We start from the raw sequence: 12082 nt of genomic DNA, 5'->3' as shown, positions 1-12082 counted from the left end.
TTTCCTAGGGCCACAGGATATCATAGCAGCACGGCCCCTAGTGCCTCTGCGTGGCGGCCTGCCTTTGCCTGGCATTTTTTTTATTTTTACAAAACAACAACAACTTGGGTGATGTTTCTGGACACGGAATTATTATTGTTATTTTTAGACAGAATGTGAAAAAGCTCACACAGCTAGGTGGCACTTGGTTGAAGAAGACAGTGGGCAACAAGGCCTGCAATGGCAAAGTATACAGTAGTGGATATAGTATTGCTGGTGGAAAAACGTCACTCAGGTGATGTTTCTGGACACGGAATTATTATTGTTATTTAGACAGAATGTGAAAAAGCTCACACAGCTAGGTGGCACTTGGTTGAAAAAGACACTGGCAACAAGGCCTGCAATGGCAAAGTATACAGTAGTGCATGCGGCCCGCGACCCCCCTCTGTGTGGCCCCCCACCTGTCTGGCTGCTTTGATGGCTTACCTTTGAGTAAGCATTAAATGGTATCAGTACTGAGATTAACTGGCCCCCTGCATGGTTCTCACCTCAGATTCAGGCTGTAATCCCTCTGTATTGTTTAAAAATGTAATCCCCTGTGTTTTTCACACCTTTTAATACATGCATTGTTCACTCCCTGCAGTGTTCACACCTCAGGCTCAGACTGTAATCACTCCCATTGTTCACTTCTTCACACCTCAGACATAGGTACTGTAGGCAGAGTATGGCACATACAGTCAGCATAGGGCAGGTAGAGTATGGCACACACAGGCAGCATAGGTCAGGGAGGGTATGGCACACACAGGAAGGGTAGGGCAGGCAGAGTATGGCACACACACAGGCAGGGTAGGGCAGGCAGAGTATGGCACACAGAGGCAGCATAGGGAAGGCAGAGTGTAGGACAGGCAGAGTGCTGCCTGTGTGTGCCATACTCTGCTTGCCCTATGCTGCTTGTGGGAGGTGAACCTGGCAGGGGTTTGTTGTGGGAGTTTGTTAGCAGTTGGAAATAGCCATTAAATGGTCCCTAAGGTGTGTAATTATGTACTGGGGGTTGCTCTGCTATTCACAGGGGAGGAGGAGGCATATGGAATTTAAGGGTATATCTTAATATGACATAATTCTTTCACATATGAATGATGGTTGATATCCCCACAGTAAGGACCAAGCATTTGGGATTTTGCTGTGCTACCACCATTGTGATAAAATAGGTGTGGTTTGAAGCGGGTGTGGTTTCAAAAAGGGGAGTGGTCAAAACTGGCTTCCATTAGCGGCCCTCCACCATGTATTCTAGAGAAATTCCAGCCCTCAGCACCGTAGAAGTTGGACAGCACTGCAGTAGTGGATATAGTATTGCTGGTGGAAAAACGTCACTCAGGTGATGTTTCTGGACACGGAATTATTATTGTTATTTAGACAGAATGTGAAAAAGCTCACACAGCTAGGTGGCACTTGGTTGAAAAAGACAGTGGGCAACAAGGCCTGCAATGGCAAAGTATACAGTAGTGGATATAGTATTGCTGGTGGAAAAACCTCACTCAGTTGATGTTTCTGGACACGGAATTATTATTGTTATTAGACAGAATGTGAAAAAGCTCACACAGCTAGGTGGCACTTGGTTGAAAAAGACAGTGGGCAACAAGGCCTGCAATGGCAAAGTATACAGTAGTGGATATAGTATTGCTGGTGGAAAAACGTCACTCAGGTGATGTTTCTGGACACGGAATTATTATTGTTATTTGACAGAATGTGAAAAAGCTCACACAGCTAGGTGGCACTTGGTTGAAAAAGACAGTGGGCAACAAGGCCTGCAATGGCAAAGTATACAGTAGTGGATATAGTATTGCTGGTGGAAAAACCTCACTCAGTTGATGTTTCTGGACACGGAATTATTATTGTTATTAGACAGAATGTGAAAAAGCTCACACAGCTAGGTGGCACTTGGTTGAAAAAGACAGCGGGCAACAAGGCCTGCAATGGCAAAGTATACAGTAGTGGCTATAGTATTGCTGGTAGAAAAACGTCACTCAGGTGATGTTTCTGGACACGGAATTATTATTGTTATTTAGACAGAATGTGAAAAAGCTCACACAGCTAGGTGGCACTTGGTTGAAAAAGACACTGGCAACAAGGCCTGCAATGGCAAAGTATACAGTAGTGGATATAGTATTGCTGGTAGAAAAACGTCACTCAGGTGATGTTTCTGGACACGGAATTATTATTGTTATTTAGACAGAATGTGAAAAAGCTCACACAGCTAGGTGGCACTTGGTTGAAAAAGACACTGGCAACAAGGCCTGCAATGGCAAAGTATACAGTAGTGGATATAGTATTGCTGGTGGAAAAAATTCACTCAGGTGATGTTTCTGGACACAGAATTATTATTGTTATTTAGACAGAATGTGAAAAAGCTCACACAGCTAGGTGGCACTTGGTTTAAACAGACAGTGGCAACAACAAGGCCTGCAATGGCAACATATACAGTAGTGGATGTAGTACTGCCAGTGGAAAAATGTCACTCAGGTGATGTTTCTGGACACGGAATTATTATTGTTATTTTTAGACAGAATGTCTAAATAAATATCTAAATATCTATATCTAATATATATATATCTAATATCTAAATATCTAATAAGATAAATAATCAAAAAAAATAATAATAAAACAAAAGTGATCTCTGGTTGGTGCTGGTGGTGAACTACTAGGAGCAGCACACCAGTCCCCAACACAGCTAGACTAATAGCACTGGCCTCTATAAATTACAGTAGCAAAGTAAAAAAACACAAATAAAAAAAAATTATGTGTTAAACGGTGGTTAGTGCTTAGTGCACTACTCGGAGCAGCACACCTGTCTCCAACACAGACAGACGGAGCTGCAGTACACAATGAAAAGAACACTAGAGTAACAGTAATCAGAAAATAAAAGCAGTCCTTACAAGGACTATTGGGTTACAGCAGATGATCAGCACAGGACAGCTGCCTGCCCACAGCAGCTACATACAGAGCAGTAGAAAGTAGATCACTAGTCAGACTCAGCAAAGCTACCTAAACTCTCCCTCAAATCCCTGCACAACTCTCTCCCTATGTGCTGCTAATACAGAGCAGTAGAAAGTAGATCACTAGTCAGACTCAGCAAAGCTACCTAAACTCTCCCTCAAATCCCTGCACAACTCTCCCCTATGCTATCTCTTCAAACACAGGCAGAATGTAAAATGGCTGCTGGGCTTCGGTTTATATATGGAAGGGAGTGGTCCAGGGTTGGGGGTGGTGGTCCAGGAGGGAGAGCTGCCTGATTGGCTGCCATGTATCTGCTGACTCTGGGGTGAGAGGTCAAAATTTGGCGCCAGCTAAGGCGAACCCAAATTATGAACATATGCCAAAAGTTCGCGAACTTCCGGACTGAGGTAAACATCGTTGGTAGGTAAGCACAAGAATTTTCCTTGCTACAATTTGCGCCGTTTAATCCAAAAGCCTGTGCTGAGGTAAAACAGTGATGGTATGTAGGCACAAGGTTTAAACCAAGATCAGCTGTAGGAGATAATTGCCATTTGATTTGAAAAGTGAGAGATCTATGCTGTTGTAATGGGAAGCTCTTTTATTAGAGAAGCGCCGTGAAATTGAAAAACTTATGCCGAGGTAAAAATCAGTGGTACGTAGGCAAAAAGCTTCAATTCCTAATATTTAATTGTATGTAAGCTCTAATTGGTAATTTAGTTTGGTCATTGGATGGTTTTGATTTTTACAGAGGAGGTGGGGGATTTATAGTTTGATGCATTGGTAAACTCCCTTCCCCCTTCTCCCATTTTCAAATGTAGAAGCATTGTATTGCCAACTGCCTGTGCTGAGGTAAAAAACATTGGTATATAAGCACAAGGCATAAAGTGATGATATTGTCTCTGCCTTCTAGTAAACTCATATGCGGGCACAAGGTGTTTAATTGAAGTGACATTGAGTATGAACGCATCAACTCTATTCTCAATTTGCGAGGAAATTTAATTTATGAAGAAAGATATTAAGTGCACCAAGTGTCTCACCGTCAGGCATCGCTTAATCAATGTGGTGCCTCATAGTACTTTGTATAGCTACTGTTGTTCAGTCCGCTGGGCCCCCAAACAAAGACATTCAGTGTTTGAGTTGAGCAGTTATCGGTGTTCAATTTTGATGGGGTGTAGCTTCAAAGCTGTGAGCGTGGCAGCAGTTTGAAACTCTTCCCTGTCAAAGTCAGTGGGAAAATTGGGGGGGTTCAGAGCGGCACCACAAAAAGACGTGGGGCGGGATCACCTGCTCCGCTATAGGGTGAGGAAGTGTGTGGAGTTTGGGTGTTGTACCCCTAAAACTGTAGGAGGAGCAGCGTTTAGAAAATGGGGGTCGCTAAGAATAAGAAGAAAAAGCGAAAGAACAACCCAACATAATAATAAAGTTCCTGCTGCCGCAATATCATCAAATTTCTTCTGGTTTTGGGTCTGTTAGGGCTCCTAATAATGTACTTGTATTAAAGGCTTGCATTTCATTATAATTAATTGAATTATTTAATGGAGGTGCAAGCAAAAAAAGCATAATGGTTCTGAGGCCCATTCAATACAATAGCAGAAAAGTCAAAATTCTCACTTACGTGTCAAACTAGAGGCCTGTGCGTAAAAATTCACACTTGCACGTCAAAATATATGCTTAAAATATATGGACATTTTCGCGACCAAATATACACTTGCACGACCAAATGTACATCTGCGCGACCAAATATACGCTCGCGTGAAAAAATGTACATTTTCGCGAGCAAATATACTCTAGCGGAAGCAAATATTCGCGCGCGGCAAAACCGGAGCGCGACAAGCCCGGAGCGCAACGAATTTGACGTTCGCACCAAAATTCTCTCGCACTTGCTTCAAATTGGTGTGTCCCTAGTATAAATACTTGGTGCCCTGCCCTGTGGCCATTAGGACTGGAAAACATGTCAAGATGTGGACATGGCAGGACCTGGGAATATGGATGAGGTGCAGCTGCGTTTCTTTGTGTCATTCCTGCACCGGGAGGGCTATGATAATATCCCACCAGGCACTCCCAGGATCCAGTCGATCTGCAGGGGGATCATGAGGAGACTGCGTCGGCGCCTCAGACGGGACTACCAGGTCCAACTCAGTGTCCGCGTCTTGCAAAGAATCTGGAGTGACGTGAAGTGGCGTTACGCAGAGTTAGTGGATGAGCTGAGGGGAGAAGTGGAAGGTAGATTTTTTTTTAAATTAATAAAAAGATGTTTCCTTTTAATTACCATAAATTCACTTGTTTCCTATTTAATTTGCTATTTTTGAGCAAAAATGTGTTTATGGAAATACTTTAACATTAGGATTGGAACAATAGCCATAATTTTAGATTATTTAAATAGAGATTATCTCTTAATGGTGTTGCCCATCCCATAACTGCCATGCTTATAGAGGTCCTGCCCCATACCTGCCATGCTTATAGATGCCCTGCCCCATACCCCACACACAGAGGCTTTTGCTATAGGCTTTATTTTACAAACTGTAAGGCTGCCAGCTCTGCTTACATGGCTGTAACACCATAATGCATACCCCCCAACTGTCCCGCTTTCCGCGGGACAGTCCCGATTTTGATAGGCCATCCCGCTGTCCCGGATAGTTCCATGAATGTCCTGCATTTCCGTAATAAATTACGGAAATGCGGAACATTCATTGACGTATCCGGGACAGTGCAATGCGCTGGCGCTCCTTCTTCCCCAGTGGCTCCTCTGTGTATGCGGCTCCTTGTGCAGCAGTGACAGGCCCTTTTAAAAGGTTGCGCCCGTGCGTAATGATGTCACACGTACCCAGGGGCACAACCTTATAAAAGGGCCTGTCACCGCTGCACAAGGAGCTGCTGACTAAGAAGAAGGGAGCGTTGTGTATGGGGGGGGACTGTCTCTATTGGGGGCACTGTGTATGGGGGGAGTGTCTCAATTGGGGGCACTGTGTATGGGGGGAGTGTCTCAATTGGGGGCACTGTGTATGGGGGGAGTGTCTCAATTGGGGGCACTGTGTATGGGGGGGATGGTCTCAAATGGGGGCACTGTGTATGGGGGGGACTGTCTCAATTGGGGCACTGTGTATGGGGGAACTGTCTCAATTGGGGGCACTGTGTATGGGGGGGACTGTCTCAATTGGGGGCATTGTCTCAATTGGGGGCACTGTGTATGGGGGGGACTGTCTCAATTGGGGGCACTGTGTATGGGGGGGATGGTCTCAAATGGGGGCACTGTGTATGGGGGGGACTGTCTCAATTGGGGCACTGTGTATGGGGGGAACTGTCTCAATTGGGGGCACTGTGTATGGGGGGGACTGTCTCAATTGGGGGCATTGTCTCAATTGGGGGCACTGTGTATGGGGGGTACTGTCTCAATTGGGGACACTGTGTATGGGGGGCACTGTCTCAATTGGGGGCACTGTGTATGGGGGGGTACTGTCTCAATTGGGGGCACTGTGTATGGGGGGTACTGTCTATGGGGGCAGTTAGGGGCACTGCGTATGGGGGTACTGTGTATGGGGGCACTTTCTATGGAGGGTTACTGTCTATGGGGGCACTTTCTATGGGGGTTAATGTCTATGGGGCACTTTCTATGGGGGCAATTGGGGAAACTGTGTATGGGGGCACTGTGTATGGGGGCAATTGGGGGCACTTTCTATGGGGGGCATTGTGTATAGGGGCACTGTGTATGGGTGGTACTGTCTTTTAGGCTATTGGGGGTACTGTGTATGGGGGGGCAAACTGGTACATAGTTCTAACTCACTTGGAAAAAAAATGGATGGGGTGTGGTAATTGGGGCGTGGCCACAAAAGTGGGCGTGGTCAAAAAATTTGCTGCGCTGCGCGCACCAAATCGTTTTGTCCCTCTTTTCATTTTTCAAATGTTGGGAGGTATGCCATAATGGCTCACATGACTGTCATACCATAGTATATTAGCGGCAAATTTTTTGACCACGCCCACTTTTGTGGCCACACCCCAATTACCATCTGGCTTGCTGGAAAGGGCACCTCTAAAGTCAGCAGTTTTGCATAGCACTGAACATTAACAAAACATAACAAATATCTTATAACAGGGTTGCTGTTGAACGCTACACCTGCCATGCTTATAGATGCCCTTCCCCATACCTGCCATGCTTATAGATAATGGTTTTCCTGTAGTTACATGACACATCTCAGACTGTATCATTTGTTCTGTACAAAAGCAAGTGCTGTATTTCTCAAACTGAAATTCTTTCATTGCCAGACGAATGGCTCCAGGTGGATCCAGGTGCTGATGGGGCGGAGGCACCGGATGCGGCAGGTCCACCACAGGCACCACCGTCTCCTGCACAGGCTCCCCAGCTGCCGGAAGATGAGGAGGCAGTGGCAGCACCCCCAGCAGCGCCAGCAGCACCCCCAGCAACACATGATGCTGCCTCCCAAACCGGGGGCGCAAATATTTTTTTGGACCTGCTGCAAAAGGTCCGGCAGGAGGTCACACAGACCAGGCAGGAGATGGCCCAACTGAGGCAGGACATGGCCCTAATGAGGCAGGAGATAAGGGAGATTAAGGAGGCTGTTCTCTCTGCTTCTCCTCCTCCTCCTTCTCCTCCTCCTCCTTGTATATAGTTAATACTGAGTAAGCACCATTGTGCTTTTTTGTTATTTTTATATTAAAGTGTTTATTTTCTATCTTCAACATTTGGATTTTATTTCATTTAACTACTGATCAGATGGTACTTGAAGTCATGTAACATTACATAGTATTTTAGATTCATTACATTTACACATAAATATACAATATATTCATGTTAATGTGGGATACAAAGCACCCAGATGTTATCTGTTCATATTTATTATTAGTTGTGGCTGTGTTTGTAAGCTAGTAGTAACATATAAAATATAGATTGTACTTTTAGGTACTTTTTTAGTGCAGTAGTACATACCATTACCTGTCAACCAGACGTAATGTAAAAAATCACAGACATGTTTTTAAGAAACTGGCAAAATGGGAGCCTTTTTTTTCTTGGGAGAAAACACTTGTAGCATAGCGGATAGGAGGTTCTCTAACAATGTAGGGCATGTGTGTAGCAGGCAGTATACAATTCAGCGAATTTTGCCACCTGTTTGGGAATTTTGCCACAAAGCAAAACATGGCAGATTAACTTAAAGGGTGGTTCACATTTAAGTTAATTATTAGCATGTTGTAAAATGGCCAGTTATAAGCATAGTAACATAGTAAGTTAGGTTGAAAAAAGACATATGTCTCGCTACTCGCTTCTAATACTTCTCGATCTCTCTGCTGCTTTTGACACTGTGGATCACCCTCTTCTCCTCCAGACTCTCCGCTCTCTTGGCCTTCGTGACACTGCCTTATCCTGGTTTTCATCTTATCTCTCAGATCGATCCTTCAGTGTCACTTACAATGGGGAATCATCTTCTCCCTTGCCTCTTTCTGTCGGGGGTTCCTCAAGGCTCTGTCCTGGGCCCCTTACTATTTTCTCTCTATACCTCCTCACTTGGCAAATTAATCAGTTCTTTTGGCTTTCAGTACCACCTCTATGCTGACGATACTCAGATCTATCTTTCCTCTCCTGATCTCAACCCAGAGCTTCTAACTCGCGTCTCTTCCTGCCTGTCCGCTATCTCCACTTGGGTGTCCCAACGTTACCTTAAATTAAACCTCTCTAAAACTGAACTGGTTCTCTTTCCCCCATCCAACGCCCACATTGTTCCCGAGGTATCTATAATGGTTAACAATTCTACCATCACCCCATCTTTCCAGGCCTTGGGGTTATCCTTGATTCTCCCCTGTCCTTCACCCCTCATATCCAATCACTTATCAAATCATGTCACTTTTACCTAAGAAATATCTCCAAAATCCGATCATTTATCACCCAAGATGCTGCCAAAATTCTTATTCACTCTCTTATAATATCTCGCCTGGACTACTGTAACTCCCTATTAATTGGCCTTCTCCTCCAAAGACTGTCCCCTCTCCAGTCCATAATGAATACTGCTGCCAGGCTCATACACCTCTCCAACCGCTCCTCCTCTGCCATGCCACTCTGCCAATCCCTGCACTGGCTTCCCCTACCATCCAGGATAAAATTCAAACTAATGACCCTCACATTTAAAGCAGTCCATAACTCTGCCCCACCCTACATCTCTGAACTCATCTCTAGGTACCATCCAACCCACTTGTTATGCTCCTCTACTGACCTGCTCCTCAACTCCTCTCTCATTCCCTCCTCACACGCTCGCATTCAAGACTTTGCAAGGGCTGCCCCCCTTCTCTGGAATTCGCTCCCACAAACTGTCAGACTTTCTCCCAATCTCTCTGCCTTCAAGAGATCTCTAAAAACACATTTATTCAGAGAAGCTTACCCTAATCTAGTTTAGCAATACCCTGTGCCACACCTCTCACAACTCTGGTCATGCCCATTCCCACACCCTTTCTCCTTGTAGATTGTAAGCTCTTTTGGGCAGGGCCCTCTTCACCTCTTGTATCGGTTACTGATTGCTTTATATGTTACTCTGTATGTCCAATGTATGTAACCCACTTATTGTACAGTGCTGCGGAATATGTTGGTGCTTTATAAATAAATGTTAATGTAATGTAATATGTCCATCACGTTCAACCTTAATGCCTATATCTATGAAGATTTTCATTCATCCAGGTCATGGTATATCTAGTATAAATAAATTTAAAGCAACTGGACTTGTTAAGTAATCATTGAAGATGTTTCACTCCTCATCCGAGCAGCTTCTTCAGTTCAACTGACTGGTATGGGAAGTCCTCAGCATATATACTCTTCCACTAATCCAATCACAATGGCACTTTGTAACTCTTCAGAAAGGTGACATCTGAAACTCTCTCTCACACCTCTGTGAGTATGCACATAAGCTTTTGCAACGAAAAATTTGGGCGCTCACCGCCTCGCGCTGGAAAACTATGGCGCGCAAACTTATTTTGCCACGCGCGCAGAAATTACTATGCGCGACAAAGACTTACGCCGCACGACTAGTTTCGCAAATTTTGAGCCGTTTCGTGAATAATTCGGCGAAGCGAAACGGGACAAATTCGCTCATCACTATACCTAGGCCCAACAACTACCATGCCACAGAGACAAACAAAGCAAAGAACAAAAGAAAAAAAGACAACCCAAGACTCAGAACAAATGGAAACAAACACCGAAGCAACCAATCAACAATCCCAAACCACCCAAGCTCAAGATCTAGCACAACTACTAGGCCCATTACTAGACCAAAACCTAGCAAGTATAAAAGAATCTATGATTGAAAAAAAAATTAACAACACAAAATTATCATAATGGCAGACAAAATTGATGACCTGGAAAACAGGAGCAGACGAAACAACTTACGGCTGGTAGGCATGCCAGAATCCGTAAAAGGCCCAGAACTTTAACAACTACTAATAACAGAACTTCCAAAAATGCTCAAAATGGAAGAGACACACTCCCACTACCTAATTGAAAGATACCACAGAATTGGGCCTCCGCCACTCAAAGACTCAAACAGACCACGACAAGTAATATTCAAACTACTAAACTACGCAGAAAAAATGAATATCTTAGCAGCATACAGAAGAATCAAAGACCTTTACTATCAAGAACACAGAATCCTGCTCTTTCAGGACTTCTCTGCCACAGTAGCAGCAAAGCGTAAAGAATTCTCACCAGTATGTAAACTCTTTTACGCCTCAGGATACCGATTTTCCTTACTATTTCCAGCAAAACTAAACATAACAGACAAAATCAACGGGAAAAATATCTAGTAGAATTAAGTCTAAAACAACTGGACTTTTCTGAGTTTTTCTTGAAAACGTTTCACCACTCATCCGAGTGGCTTCTTCAGTTCAAATGACTGGTAGGGAATTCCCCGGTATTTAAACTCTTGATGGTAGTAGTGTAAGATTTGAACTATATATAATAATAATATAATAATAATAATATTAATCACCCCTCTTACTAGGGTTCCGGTTCTTTTGAGAAGCAGACAAATAACCCACACCAATAAGTGTATATTAAAGGGAATATATTGAGTAGCAAATCAATGGATTGTTACACTTAAATGATTAATTAACACAAAAAATATATATACATAATTTACATTTACAGATTAATGACAAAATCTACATTATAGCTACCGATGAACAAAGTACATGGTGTTCTGATTCCTTGCCATGGCCTCCTCTCCGGTCTGTCTCACATCCTGCCCAGTCACTTCTGATCCAGTCCTCAGGTGCTCCTCCCAGGTTCTTTTCCCAGGTTGCTCCCCCCAGGTTGCTCCCTTGACCACTGTCCAGCCCACATTTATGCACCTTTCAGCCACTGCCCCCCACATACCAACTGATCAGATGGGGGTTGATAAAACCACACCTTGCCCATTGTTCAGTAACTGTTGAGTTTTTATGGCTTCTCGCAGATGTACTGTCCCACCATCCACAGAAAAACCCTTAGATATGGAGATTTGGCTTCGGGTTCAACTTGATAAACTGGTTTATAGTAATCATTAGAGCTCCCCCCATACTCAGTGTATAACACAATAGAGCCACAAACACACATATATATATATATATTTATATATATCACAAATAATGGCACCCAAATACACGATTTCTTACAGTAGAGTCACTTGATGGTAGTAGAGTGACTCTACTACCATCAAGAGTTTAAATACCGGGGAATTCCCTACCAGTCATTTGAACTGAAGAAGCCACTCGGATGAGTGGTGAAACATTTTCAAGAAAAACTCAGAAAAGTCCAGTTGTTTTAGACTTAATTCTACTAGATACTGTATATCATGACCTGGATGAATGAGAATCTTCATAGACAATGGGAAAAATATTTTCTTTGAAAACCCCAAACAAGCCATGGACTACTACAAAACAGTAACATCAGGAGACGATGAACAAGACCAAATAACCTGAACAACAAAAGAACTACCAACACCCCTAGCAAAGGACTAGGAAAATTAAAAACCGGACTCAATTGAACTCTACCACACCAAAACCCAATTGATAACTGTAACTTCCCCAAAGATTGGTCGGAACTTATATCGATGCTTCTGAAGCAGGCATTCCCCCCCTG

General features: G+C 43.8%; 1 long non-coding RNA gene across 1 annotated transcript; it reads right to left on the bottom strand.

Moving 5' to 3' along the window:
- Positions 1 to 4486: 4486 nt before the first annotated feature.
- LOC116411777 lies at positions 4487 to 11360 on the bottom strand. Its single transcript, XR_004223337.1, has 2 exons — positions 11140 to 11360; positions 4487 to 5177 (listed from the first exon to the last, which is right to left on the bottom strand). It is a non-coding gene; the product is annotated as an uncharacterized LOC116411777 (long non-coding RNA).
- Between the last annotated feature and the right edge of the window lie 722 nt (positions 11361 to 12082).

This window comes from Xenopus tropicalis, chromosome 6, assembly GCF_000004195.4.
Source record: "Xenopus tropicalis strain Nigerian chromosome 6, UCB_Xtro_10.0, whole genome shotgun sequence".
NCBI classification, from domain to species: Eukaryota; Metazoa; Chordata; class Amphibia; order Anura; family Pipidae; genus Xenopus; species Xenopus tropicalis.
This window is presented reverse-complemented; position numbering and strand designations above follow the sequence as displayed.